Source organism: Chiloscyllium punctatum, chromosome 17, assembly GCF_047496795.1.
Source record: "Chiloscyllium punctatum isolate Juve2018m chromosome 17, sChiPun1.3, whole genome shotgun sequence".
NCBI classification, from domain to species: Eukaryota; Metazoa; Chordata; class Chondrichthyes; order Orectolobiformes; family Hemiscylliidae; genus Chiloscyllium; species Chiloscyllium punctatum.
The window spans coordinates 90,515,615-90,526,571 of record NC_092755.1 but is presented as its reverse complement, the minus strand read 5'-3'; the positions used below and the strand labels follow the sequence as shown (position 1 = coordinate 90,526,571).

At 44.3% G+C, this 10,957-nt stretch overlaps 1 long non-coding RNA gene across 3 annotated transcripts in view; it reads right to left on the bottom strand.

Annotated features, from left to right (window-relative positions):
• Positions 1–10,957, bottom strand: part of LOC140488103 (uncharacterized) — a 54,867-nt gene that overhangs the window by 29,445 nt on the left and 14,465 nt on the right. For 2 of the 3 annotated variants that reach the window (XR_011962996.1, XR_011962997.1), the window contains exon 2: positions 6,205–9,721. This is a non-coding gene — a long non-coding RNA (uncharacterized lncRNA). The remainder of the gene's footprint in view (positions 1–6,204; positions 9,722–10,957) is intronic. The other variant, XR_011962998.1, reaches the window with a different exon arrangement.

Genomic DNA, 10,957 nt, shown 5'->3' with positions numbered 1-10,957 from the left:
TGGAAAGGTAAGAGCAAAGGACCATTATCACCTCTAATGTCCCACACCATCCAGACTTGGAACTTCTTCACTGTTTGTTCACTGCTCCTGGGCTATAAGCTTGGAAAACCCTCCTCTTTTCAGCTCAGTTATGGTGGGAGGGTGGCAGATAGCAATAATATCAGTGGACAAATAAAACATGACCGTCACCCGGTGTGAAGGAAGGGAGGGTAGGTCAGAGGACCTCCTTGTGGGTGTGCTCCTGGGCCTGGCCAAACTGGCCATAATTAGGTCCAGGCAGCGGGCCATAGAGGGGGGCGTTATGGTCGATTGCCTGCCCCTCTTCTGCGGTTATCCCTGGAGAAGGAGCACGCGGTGTCCACCAACACCCTCGAGATTTTCAGGAAAAGGTGGTCATCGCAGGGAGTGGAGTGCATTATTTCCCCCTCCAACTCTATTTTGATTTAATCGCTGCCCTCCCCTTCACTGTTTGATCATGCAGCAATGCCCCCTGAGAAGGGCACTGCTTGTCACTGGCCACTCGGGTGTTTCCTTTCTTCCTACTGGTGGAAATTGAATGAAGATTTATACCCCTGTTGTCTTTCACTGTGTCTCATACCCGCACACACACACACATACAACATGGGTGCTGGGGAAAATATAGGCGGTAGTGTGGGGGTAAAGTATTTTTAAAGAAAAAAAGGAAAAAAAAACCATGACTGCTATGGGGTCATGGTTTTAACCCCATTGCAGCAGCTGGTGGAATTTGAATGAACTAAATCTGGAATATAAATCTAGTCTTAGTAATAGTGGTCATGAAATCAACTACTGAAAAAGGCCCATCAGACTCACTCATATCCTTCAGAGAAAGACATCTGCCACCTGTGTCCTACATGTAACTCCACACCCAATCTTATCGGCCCGCTGAAATAACCCAATAAGCCAATCAAGAGCAACTCCACAAATGTGGCTGAGCAGCGACGTCCAGAACTCATGAACAAATGAACTAATATCGGGAATCAGGGACAACACAATCTTGGTCAGTAGAATGGAATTTTGTTACTTCCGAGTGAAAGAAAAAAAATAAATGGCTAGGAAAGAATTGGTTCCATCACCAACTTTAAATCCAATTAACAAAATGTAATATTAGCATAATCACACCATAATGGCCAATCATCTAGACACTTTCCAAAACCATAAGCCCCACCAAATGGATGAGGAAATCAATAGCTGACCCATGGATCAGTCAGGTTAGGCTACAACTGAGAAGGCTGCGCAGCTGCTCAATGAAGAGGGAACACTTTGCTATAAACAGCTACATTCCTTCTGCCTTCCTAATCATGTACAGTGCCTGCTTACTAACCTTATGCTTCATGTCTCAGGACATTCAGACACCTCTGCAACTCAGAGTTCAGGATGTCAGTTAGCGGGGTGGCTGGCTTGTGATGCACATTTGTTAAACAGCATGGGGTCAATTCTCACATTGGCTGAGGTTCCCATAAAGGACTCCCCTTCTCAACCTCTCCCCTCATGGTGGCCCTCAAGTTCAACCACCACCAGTTGTCTCTTGCTCTGAGACAGCAGGACTAATATCTTTTGGACAAAATGATTTTATCTCTCGCCATTTAATTTTCCAGTTTTCTATTCTGCCTGCCATAGTGGAGAAAATGATTTTTTCCATTGTCATTCTCCATTCGCAGGTAGATAGGATAGTGAAGGCAGCGTTTGGTATGCTTTCCTTTATTGGTCAGAGTATTGAGTATAGGAGATGGGGGGGTCATGTTGCAACTGTACAGGACATTGGTTAGGCCACTGTTGGAATATTGCATGCAATTCTGGTCTCCCTCCTATCGGAAAGACGTTGTGAAACTTGAAAGGATTCAGAAAAAATTTACAAGGATGTTGCCAGGGTTGGAGGATCTGATCTCTATGCTACTTTCTCCCCACCCCACCCTCCTCTCACTTATCTCTCCACCCTTCAGGCTATCTGTATTCCTGATGAAGGGCTTTTGCCCGAAATGTCGATTTTACTGCTCCTTGGATGCTGCCTGAACTGCTGTGCTTTTCCAGCATCATTCTAATCTAGACTACAGGGAGAGGCTGAACAGGCTGGGGCTGTTTTCCCTGGAACATCGGAGGCTGAGGGGTGACCTTATAGAGGTTTACAAAGTTATGAGGGGCATGGATAGGATAAATAGACACAGTCTTTTCCCTGGGGTCGGGGAGTCCAGAACTAGAAGGCATAGGTCTAGGGTGAGAGGGGAAAGATATAAACGAGACCTAAGGGTCAACTTTTTCACGCAGAGGGTGGTATGTGTAAGGAATGAGCTGCTAGAGGAAGTGGTGGAAACTGGTCCACATGCCTCTTAAATGTTGCAATTGTATGGGTATATGAATAGGAATGGTTTGGAGGGATATGGGCTGGGTGCTGGCAGGTGGGATTAGATTGGGTTGGGATATCTGGTCGGCATGGACGGGTTGGACCGAAGGGTCTGTTTCCATGCGATACATCTCTATGACTCTGTGTGTTATGTTTGTGCAACCCATTTAGCTGACCTGTATCATTATTACAGGCTTACTGTCTTACTTATAATAACTTACTGTACCATTTCCCCTCATACATCAGGAGAAAGTGAGGACTGCAGATGCTGGAGATCAGAGTCACGAGTGTGGTGCTGGAAAAGCACAGCAGGTCAGGCAGCATCCGAGGAGCAGGAGAATCAACAATTCGGGCATAAGGAATGAGGCTTGTGGGCCAGGGAACTGAGATAAATGGGAAAAGGGTGGGGTTAGTCGGGGGGTGGGGGGGGAAGGTATCTAAGATTGCGATCGCACTCCCAGCTACCTTGCCCCCAACCCTTTATCTCTCAGCTCCCCAGCCCACAAGCCTCATTCCTGATGAAGGGCTTATGCCTGAAACATCGATTCTCCTGCTCCTCAGATGCTATCTGCCCCTCATGTACGAGTCCACTTTCCCATAAATGCATCTATTGCTTCGACTACACTGTGTGGAAATGAATTCCACATGCTCACAACTCTTGAGAGCAAAGAACTGCCTTTCTGAATTTCTGGTTGAATTTTTTGTGACCATATTATATTGATGGTCTCCAGTTATAGTTGCCCGACAAGCAGATGTGCTAATTAAGTCAGTTGCTTTGTCCTTATTGTGATATAATTCTAAACATGGCAACGGACTTATTACATTAGTGTACAGTCAGCCAAGTGAAATGTCACTATCATGCAAACAAGTGGAAATTTAGTGAATAAGTGAGCTCTAGGAATATAGCAAAGTACCCATGATGTAGAGGTGCTGGTGCTGGACTGGACTGGGGTGGACAAAGTCAGAAGTCACATGATACCAGGTTATAGTCCAACAGGTTTATTTGAAATCACAAGCTTTCAGAGCACTGCTCCTTTGTCAAATGACCTTGCTCTGAAAGCTTGAGATTTCAAATAAACTTGTTGGACTATAACCTAGTGTCGTGTGATTTCTGAATTTGTAAGAGTACACGAGAACAACATCTTACCACTCGCTCCCACTGGTAACAGCAACTGGAGCTTATTTGTAAATTCAATCTCCCAAAACTCTCCCAATTTCAAAGATTTCAATATTTGACTTCCAGCAGAAGAAAGCGATGTTAAACCAGGTCAGCTTATACAGGTGCCTCATACAGTGGGGGGTTGGAAGAAGGAAAAGAGATGAATTGGTGTCTTTAGATAACACCAAGATGCAGGGAGTCTAAGTGATCTGGAAAGAGGATTATTCTATCTCATCTTTGACAGCTTAAGCCCAGAGAAAATCCAAAGGCAGCCAAGGTCACCAGAGCTGTGGGATTTGCACTTTTCCTCCATAGCCTCGTAATCCTTCCATCAATCTAGGGTGGAATTAAAGCGCAAAATCAAAATGCCAAGCACTGACAGCGCTAAGCCTGTTTAAGCGGATCTAGGCTGACATTACATTTCATTTATGCGGTTAACATAAACTGTTCTTTTTATTCCCCCTTCCTCCCCTCATCACTGCCCAACTCCACTGGGTTGGTGTTTATTTTCAGATAGTGAGTGTAGATTTTGTTTTTGTCAGACCCCAGTTCAGTGTCTATGTGTATTGCTTCTCGAAGGGAGAGAGAGTGGACAATCAGTGACAACATACGAATGAGAGTACTAGCATTTGAAGCGAGGCTTTCGTTTGAACTACTAGAGGCAAGACTAGTGCAACAATTTACCCCGAGCTTTAAAACAGCATCAGAGTCTTATACATTCTCTTTTATTTTGTTGAGTGAACACCACTGTCTGGATGTTGGGAAGTCAGCCGACGAGACATCAAATACTTAGGGTGACTAAAGAGGCCCTTTGGCCCACCTGCTTGTGCCAGCCCTTCAGAAGAGCAATTGAATTACTTTGACGCATATTCACAGACCTTTCCTTTTCAAACACAAATCCAAATGTTTTTCAAAAGATTCAACCAAATCTGCTTCCTTCACATGTTCCAGATCATAGCGCACAGCATTAGAAGCATAAACTCTAATGGATGGATCTCATTAGTAGTTTTGATTTCTTTTGTACAGTAGAATAGTAGTTGGTTTATTGTTGTTTTTGATGTTATGATGTTATATTTTCATGTTTCTGTAACTTTCTAATTTTGTAAAGAAAAGTATTTCAATAAAAATATTTTTAAAAATTTAACAAGAATAATGGCCTGCACACTGCTGAGAGTAAATCATGGAGGGGAATTACAGAGGCATTCATGTGTTCACTCCCACATCTTCCAACGCTTTCATTGAGATAGGAACAGGAGAATGCCTTTCAGCCCCTCAAGCCTGCTCTCCCTTTCAATAGGGCCATAATGATCAAAGCCTCATGTCCACTTTCCTGCCCTTTCCCCATAACCATTGATTTCCCGTCTGATCAAGAATACAGCTCAGGCTTAAATATGCAGGAGGACCCTGTCCCCACAGCTCTCTGTGACATGGAGTTCCGAAAACTCTCAACCTTCTGAGAAAAAGTTCCTCCTCATTTCAGTTGTAAATTGGTACTCCTTTATTTTGGGTTATGTCCTTTCATATTATAGAATTTGCAGTATAGAAGGAGGCCATTTGACCTATCATGTCTCTATCAGCTCCTGAAACAGTTATCCAGCTAGTCCCGATCTCCAGCCCTATGTCCATGGCTGTGTGAACTCATCACTTTCCCCTCCCCCCACCTTACCTCAGTTCCAACCTGCCAGCTCAACACCATCCTCATGACCTGTCCTACCTGCCAATCTTCCTTCCCATCTATCCACTCCACCCTCCTCTCGGATCTATCACCTTCATCCCCACCTCCATCCAACTATTGTACTCTTAGCTACCTTCTCCCCAGTCCTACCCCCACTCCACCCCAGAGGCTCCCTGCCTCATTCCTGATGAAGGGCTTTTGCCTGGAACGTCGATTTTCCTGCTCTTCCGATGCTGCCTGACCTGCTGTGCTTTTCCAGCACCACTCTAATCTTGACTTTCAAATACATATCCAGGTCTTTTTGAAACCTCCTATGGTCTCCATCTCCACCACTCTCCCAAGCAGTGCATCTTAAATTCTGCCAATCCTCTGAGTAAAGACATTTCTTCTCATCTCACCCCTAGCTCTCTTGCTCACAATCCTGAAATTGTGACCCCTAGTTACCGACATACCAACTAGGGGAAAACAGAATATTCTGCTTTACCGTGTCAATATTATTCAGAATTTTGAACACTTCAATAATGGTCACTTCTTAAACTTCTCTGCTCCAAGGAGAATAAGCCCAAATCCTCTAATCTTTCCTGCTGTCTAAAATCACTAATTTCTTGTATCTTTCTCGTAAATTTTCTTTACACTGTCCAGGGCTTTAACATTCTTCCTTGAATAAGGTGCCCAGAACTGAACACAACACTCCAAATGTGGTCTGACCAATAACTTGTAGATGTGTAGCATCAATTCTTTGCTTTATACTCTATGCCTCTATTCTTATCTTAAATTATAAAAATATTAGCAATCAGAAAGTAGGCTGTTTATGAAGTGCTGAAGGCTATGGAACTAAAAGCTTCACAATGCAACGAGTAGCTAACTCTGAACGTACCATCCTGCTGTAAAAGGGGCTGTTAGTGGGAGATGAAGGTGGTTTGTGGGTGGGGGAAAAGGGTCTCAATATGGATCAGCACATTAAAATAGAATGCACCAAAACATGAGGGTGAAAAGCTAAAGAACACAAACCTGCAAGTTTCTGGGATAACGTTGAATTAGAATTTGTAGCCAGAGTCTCGGATCAACATCCTCATCTTCGCTGGAGCCCTTGAAAAGAAAATGGTAAAAAAAAGAGCAGCAGAGGCCAGCATGTAGAAGTAGAAAGCAGTGTGCCCATTGTTAGCAGGAGTTACCTCAACACTGCAATCCACCAACACAACCCAGCATCGAAAGCACACTGCTAACCTTGCATTCCTGTAACTAGAAGCACAGTTCATGACCAAACATTGAAATGAAGGTCATAACAGAGCCTATTAAGTAGAGAAACAAAAGAACCGATGGACAAAAGGCACCAGTTGGCCCATCAAGACTATCCCACACCTTAATTGTCAAGTCATCCTGGCTAAACAAGTCCTCTCTCCCCGGACTACCTCCATGACCCCGCATTCCCATTGCAATCCTATAGACATGTAATCACCTGGGAGAGGCAAATACAAAGAGCAAAGGTTCCATGTCTAGCAAACTATTCCTCACTTTCCTGAGATGACTGAGTGGGCTTGAGGACTCATAATTCCAATAGATTAAAGGAGGGATCAAGCTCTAACCTGTGTGTCCACAGTGCATTCGTGTGCCAGCCTCAATCACTGCACGCACACACAGACACTGGAGTTTAAGCTGGGCCCTCTAATGCAAGCCCAGACACAGTGCTGCTTTATCAGAGGCATGGTGCTACTAATATAAGCATCAAACTGAGGGCAACCTGTTCACGTATCGGGGCTTATAATGAGAAAGACTCAACAGTAGCATGGCATCCCAAAACGAGGAATTCAAACAGGTCTTGCACAAAACATTTTGCAATGATATTTAGTAGCATCCCAATACAAACTCCATAACATTGCTTGACCCTTTTACTATTCTGATGAACTCTTAAACACTGAGAAATTAGGAGGGTGGGGGGAGGGGTGTGTGTGTGTGTGTGTCAAAGGGCTGCTCCAGTCAATAGCAACAATACCTGACTGCAACCCACCAATTGAGAGACTGGGTCTCACTCTACTTTAAGAGAATGATAGGGTGGTTATTGGGTGTGCCGTTTGTCAGATGCTGGTTTATTTTCCATGCTATAAACAAAACATATTCTTGAATGAGTTCGGAAAGAAATCACAATGAAATGAAGGACCATATGTAACATATTCTGTATGTGTTGGGATATGCAAACACAGTAAGCTGGAGGTACAGTTTTATAGATTTCCTCCTTCACAATTTCTTACTGCACTGGAGATACCTGTTTGCTGGGCCTGAGTCTTTTTTTAAAAACAACTCCTTTCACAGGATGGGGCGAGCTGAAGCAAGGTAGGACACTAACTTTGGAAAATATACATTGGTGAGGGTGAACGACCTGGGTTTTTGCTGCTGTAAGTAGTCAGCAGTGGTTACCAACGAGATGTTAAGTGGGAAAGATGGAGATATGAACCGGTTTGAGAGCTGGAAAGGAGCATCTCATCCGAGTCACTGATCCATGGGTCTGAGTAATGGAAGGGACCAGTCAAGGGGAACGGAACAACATTTTGAAGGAGATTTAAAAGAGAAACTCATCCAGGCAAATGCGTTCACTGTGACGAATCGTTCAAATATCAGGGGACATCAGCAAAGAACTGGGAAAGTTAGACAAAAGAGAGAAACCAGGTGGAGCTTTTTCCTGTCAAAGCATTAATAGGATAAGCTAGCCAGGCAAAGCCACTGAAGTTCAGGGGATTGTGATATTCTGAGAGGACAAATTGACGGATTACAAACAAACAGTCACTTGGTGGTACAGAACCTGAACATTGCTGAAAATAGAGTACATGGCCAAAGATTTTTGTCGTGTATTCGTTGGGTCACATTCAAGAATACCAAATTTTAAGCAGCCACAATGGTTTATACTAGAGGGGGTAAAAAAAAAGAGATACATCCCAAAGACTGGTTGTTTGAATCAGGCACATGTATGTAGTTGTTTATAATGGACAGAGAGCACGCCGTCTTAAACCAGGTGGGCTTTGCAAAACCCAAAACATCTATTGTTAGATACAATTTCATGATTGGACAGCATTTGCTAAATAGTTCTGAATGCATTAGCTATACTTACAGCCAGTAAGAGTTTAAGATAACTAGTCAACTTATCACAGTACTCTTATATTGGCTAGAAGTTACAAAAATTAATACACAGAGGCCAGTGCTTGGAAACAAAAATCATACAATTCCCACAGTGCCGAAAGATGCCATTCAGCCCAACAGGTCTGTACTGACCCTCTGTACACATCCCAACCAGGCCCAACCCCACCACCCTATCCCCGTAACCCTGCATTTCCCAAGGTTAATCCAACTAGCCTGCACATCCCTGGACACTACAGGACAATTTAGTATGGCCAATCCCCTAGCCTGCACAGCATTGGACGACGGGAGGAAACCAGAGCACCCATGGTGGCACAGGGAGAATGTACAAACTGCACACAGGAAGTTACCCAAGGCTGGAATCAAATCCAGGTCCCTGGCACCATGAGGCTACAGTGCTAACCACTGAGCCATCATAGGTTTAAGTCTGGAACTTTTTCCATTACCTAGGAACTGAGGGAGCCAATCATTCTGTTACGTTCCCCTTGGCAATATCTCAGCCAGTTATGACTGGCCAACTAATCAGAACCCTTATATCCCACAGTATAAACCGTGAGGATTATCTCAAAGTTGGCATTCTTGCATTCATCCTGACCCAAGTGCCTCCCTTCTCAGCAATATTCGAGTGGAGAGACAGAGGAGATGGAAAGGCTAAGAAATGTCAAACAATATTCCAGTTTCTGCCTAGCCCTATGCCATCCTACACCAGCATTGGATGGATGGGAGCCTCACAGTGTGTTGTGATGATGGCCCATTGGTGGGAATGTTGCATGACATTTTGCGAACAGGGGCTCAGTTTTTAATGATGTTCTCCCCTCCCCCACACACAAAAAAAAAGGCAAATCACAGGACACTGAGCCTGAGTTAGTGGACTGTGTGGTCACCCAAAGCTCCCAATACAGTTGTCGAAAAGTATGGCATACAAAATGAGAATAAAAAAGGTGACTATTTTAAGTTGACAGTTTCTTTACATTGATCCCCATTATTAAGGATGCCTCTCCATTCCTCAGTTTTGTGTCCTCACCTCTAATCATCCAGCTCTCCCCAAAGTGTTGGCAGGAATACCATTAGTAGCTTTGGTCAGGCTAGGAGTCAGAAAATAGATTGTGCAGCTGGTTAATTGGCAGACACAAATACACTCAAAAACACCGGAGAAAGCTGGAATTTCAATTCACGACCTCCCGCCCAGAGTCTGTCAATCCGAGGATCCAGCTACTGGCAAGGCGAAGGGAGATTTAATTTGAAAATACCTGCCTTCAGCTGCTGTCACCCACCTCCGTTTACATTCCCCCAATTACAGTCGCTCACCTTCATGGATTCCGATCACATCTGGCACCATCTGCTTCCCAACTCCCAGGGGCAGTGCCGCTCAGTCACGTGTGGGCCAGGGTACCACTTACTGAAAGACAAGTTGGACATAGTCAAGCTTTTAGATTCACAGCCAGCCTTATTACACTGCACCCATCTCACTGGTTCCATGGGTGAGGCCCCTGCTTTCAATTAACCCGTTAAACAAAGGCCAGATCTGCCTTCTTATCCAACCGAACTGTTCTCCCTAGTCTTTGGACTACTGTCATAGCTCACAGCTGTTTATGGAAATTTCCTACGCACAGGCTGGGGCTGCATTTCAACATTAAAAGAGCACCTACATTTGTAAAATGCTTCATTGGTAGTGGAGTGATTTAGGGGACCCAGAGGTCACAAACCACACTGTATAAATGCAAGTTCGTTTCTCCTTCAGGGATACAAATGTGCCCTCCACCTGCCTCTGGAGGACCGAGCGGGCTGAGTGAGTTTAGGAATTAGCTAAGGAAAGATGGGAGTAAATCCACGAGGAATATAAATGCTGACATTGTCTGGTTGGCACAAACAGCTCAGTTCTAAGCTGTGTATCCCACGTAAAGGCAGGTGTCCCCAGTAAGACTGGAAAATCTCAACTTAGTAGAAATACACTCCTATTCGGTGCCTCCTCTTCGGAGGTAGGCCACTTCCAATGACAGCTCGAAAAGGGAGAACAAGAGTAAACGCTGCTGATTGGCAACATCACCTCTGCTCACGTGTACACTGACTGGGGACGTGTACATTAAAAAAAAGGCAGATCAGCCATGATCTCATTGAATAACAGCGCACACTTCATAGATTTATGGTCTGTAACCCTTCCCTTCTGCAAACAGACACACGCCACCTCAAGCAAATCAGGCTCCCTTGTGGAAAGTAAACCGTTTTTCCGTTCCATACTTCGAAGTGATCATTAAATGTTGGACAATGCATGACAAACAGCCCAAAATGTTGTGCCATTCACCACACAAGACACAAAATGCAGATGTTTATTACAACAGTAAGTGTTATCTATTGCTGGTTTATTCAACCAATGATAATAGGCGAGGAGCATATTTCAAACGTACCATCCTGAACACACAACAACTTTGATCTTACACAGATGACCGAAATCATGATGCACATACACCACCCTCCGATGCATTAAGCCCCAGACCTGAAAACTGTGCAACCCAATGCCCCAAACTTCCATTAGACCATAACACATTGGGCTGAAAGGACTAGAAATTAGGCCATCAGGTCTGCTCTGCCATTCAATCATGGCTGATAAGTTTCTCAACCCCATTCTCCCTCTTTC